The sequence below is a fragment of the Misgurnus anguillicaudatus genome, chromosome 21 (genome assembly GCF_027580225.2).
Source record: "Misgurnus anguillicaudatus chromosome 21, ASM2758022v2, whole genome shotgun sequence".
NCBI classification, from domain to species: domain Eukaryota; kingdom Metazoa; phylum Chordata; class Actinopteri; order Cypriniformes; family Cobitidae; genus Misgurnus; species Misgurnus anguillicaudatus.
Window position 1 is genome coordinate 55,437,349 of NC_073357.2, and position 3,218 is coordinate 55,440,566.

The 3,218-nt window shown below is 34.4% G+C and overlaps 1 long non-coding RNA gene across 1 annotated transcript; it reads right to left on the minus strand.

The window, feature by feature from the left end:
- Window positions 1-1,331: 1,331 nt before the first annotated feature.
- On the minus strand, window positions 1,332-2,351 carry LOC141353042 (uncharacterized). Its single transcript, XR_012360090.1, has 3 exons — window positions 2,252-2,351; window positions 1,651-1,919; window positions 1,332-1,443 (listed from the first exon to the last, which is right to left on the minus strand). It is a non-coding gene; the product is annotated as an uncharacterized lncRNA (long non-coding RNA).
- Between the last annotated feature and the right edge of the window lie 867 nt (window positions 2,352-3,218).

Here is a 3,218-nt window from a genome sequence, read left to right on the forward strand (position 1 = left end):
TTTTTTTCTCCTAGGGGTTTTTTTTACCCTGGGGAGGTAGCCTGCTTTGGCATAACTTAGCTTCTTCTTCTAGACGTTACATTAGTAATATGCTCGCTCATAATGTCGAGTCATAGCCGCAGCAAATTTGACTGCTTATGCTATCGTGTATTATGTTGTGCTATCTGTCGTTTTTCTGTGCTTTTATTGCTTCTATTAATGTAAAGCTGCTTTGAAACAATTAAGTATTGTGAAAAGCGCTATATAAATAAAATTGAATTGAATTGAATTAATACTGTGCAAAAAAGTTAGTAAATATATGTTTTGCTGGAGGTGAGTCTACCTTGTGTTGAGTTGAAGATGCAGAAGAGGTAGAGAATAGGATAGTTTGTATATCCCAAGGTGAAAAAGGCCAAACCCCACGTGGTCCCCATCAGACACATTAAACCAAGAACTGTGCTGGCATTCTTGCAAGTGGTTTTGCTCTTAGGTGTGTTGTCTGATTTTCGTAGCCTAAAGATCATTCTAGACACTACAATCAGGATTACAGAGTTGAACAGGAATACAAGGATAAAGTAGGAAATGTTCACAGCATAAGGGATGACACCATCTGTTGTCCAGCAGCTGTATTAAACAAAATAAACATGTTTTAAAGTTTAATAATTCATGAGGTTAAAACAGAGATGTGTAAAATACAATAGTTTCATGTGTCAAAATGTTTATTCGATTCATGTTTAAGAAATGTTTTGCACATACAATGAACATTGTCACTAAAACATTTTCTCCCACCCTTTCATGTCTTAATATACAGGTACAACTCAGCCATAGTGAAATTACAACATTGTTTGTCTGAACATACAAACAAGTCTGACAGCATTGGTTTTGCATACATTTGGGGTCTGACTGCAAATGTTAAAGTCTCTATGTTCTGCAAAATTTGGTTCCAAGTTTAATCAAGATAATGAAACAAATGTGGCTTGGTTTTTGTTCCTGAATCTGACAAATTTAGACCATATGTAACATAATTTATTTTACATTTTTGCATTATGGAAAGAAACATTTTGCATAGATCTGAAACTGTAAATGTGGGCCATTTCTTTTATGTGTGCTTCATGTAAGGAAGGAGGTATTTGATTACTTAAATAGATCTGACAAATTTGAGCCATCGGTGAACCAATTATTTTGCAAAAAATCAATGTATAACAAATTCTTTAGAAATGAAGAAATCATTTTGACATTTATAGTCATAAATAAGTTTGAGTTGGTTAAATTCATCTGCTATGGGCTGTTAAAGTGCATGCAGCATAATGAAAATACATTTTCTGTATCAAGTGCAAAATTATAATGTGAGGACTTACAATGCATTTGTTTTATTGATATCTGATAATGTGACTTTTTTAGTACCATACACAGATTGACTGTTATGAACTAATAGCAAGCATCCAACAAGAAGAGCCGGCACTCCTGTCAAGAGGGCAAGATCACAAAATCAGCCACATTTCAAAAATCTGCCAAATGGTTTTTAGAAATCGCCAACACTTTAGACAATGATCTAAACGTGAATTATTTGTTTTTGTTAAATTGTTGGATATCTTATTTACAGACATTGTGAAGTTTTATGTTGACTTCTATGCTTTATGTTATTAGAAAAACATTGCTTATATTTCTCACCCCATCCAATCAGAGAGAGCTTGACCATGTAGTGCTTGATGTGAATGTTGAAGACTCTGACCAGAAGAAGATAGAGGTGCAGAGCTTCAATGGCCATCCAGGTGAAACAACACAACAGACTGTAGTGTATCGTCACAGCAATAAACACACAAACTTCATTTATATTCAGTGTGGCGGCCCATTCACTGAGCATGAAGCTGATGTTGAGGAGAAACAGAGCAGCACTCAGAGACACATGGATGCGTCTGGACACTTCTTTCCTGGCATTACTGAAAAACACACAGTAACCATATTTAAAAGTTTATTAGACACAATCAGGTCCAAAAGTCAACCATGTTCTGTAAATGTTAACAAAATCAAACTTTTGTACAATATGTTTTCTGCAATAGTAATCATTTATATGCCAAATAAAAGTCCTTTCTGTAGTGGTCTTAGACTTTTGGAAACCACTGCATTACTATGGATGTAAATAGAAATTGCAATGGGGCTTTGAATTTTTCACATACACACATTTACTCTGGATGTAGCTCACTCATGTAAGTAATAATCTGAATCAGAGATCAGGTTCATATACATTTAATTGAAACGTAAGGAACTGCACCTGTTGACAATATATGACAATATGGAGAAAGCAGAAAATACAGCAGACAGACTGCAGCCTATATAGCTGATGTATGACATGACTTCCCAATGTTGTTTATCAATGTTATTCATATCAATCTGTTGAGAGTGAATGGAGCACAAAGAGAGTCGTGGTGTTTATGAGGATGATATAAATCAATCAATATTTACATTATTATTTAATGCATTGAATGGAAAGTCTCTATAGTTCCTCACCAGAAGCACAGCAAATGGAGTCATATGATTACAGGAACAATTCACAACATTATCACTGATCTGTTTGGTTAAACACCCGTCCTTTTTCCAGGTGTTGTCTTTTGAGTGACATGAAACAAACAAAAAACACCATGTATTTGGTATTTCAGCATATAAAAATGCTTATTCAGAACTTGTGTGTGTACTTTCCAAATAATGACATAATGGTAAGTGAATAATTCAATACAATTTTATTTATTTAGTGCCTTTAACAATTGTTTATTGTTCATACCAATGCTGCTTTACATAAAATAGAAACAAAGAAAAAACAACAGAAAAGCTAATTTATGTCCCCTAAGAACTGCCCGGCAAAGCCCTCGTCATTGTAAGTAAGATGTGATCCTGGATCAACGGTTTAGTTAAAGAAACCCCAAATTACCCTTAACTGAAACCCATACCATTTTTTACCCCTCGAGTTAATGTGAAATAATACTTTGAGAAGGTTTTTTAAAAGCCCCTAACTTAATCCTTAACAATTCGCTAATTCCTCCAAAAAACAATGCGAGGAGTAATTGAGAGTTTACATTTATTTCAGACATTTCAGAAATATTTTGGATTAGTTTATTATGAAATTTGGACAAATAATGGCCAATGTTGCTTTGTGGCAGCGCACCTGCAATCTGTGACTTAATTACAAAAGAGGAAGTAAGACACATTGTCACTGCAGGCCATAGAATATATACTATAGATAG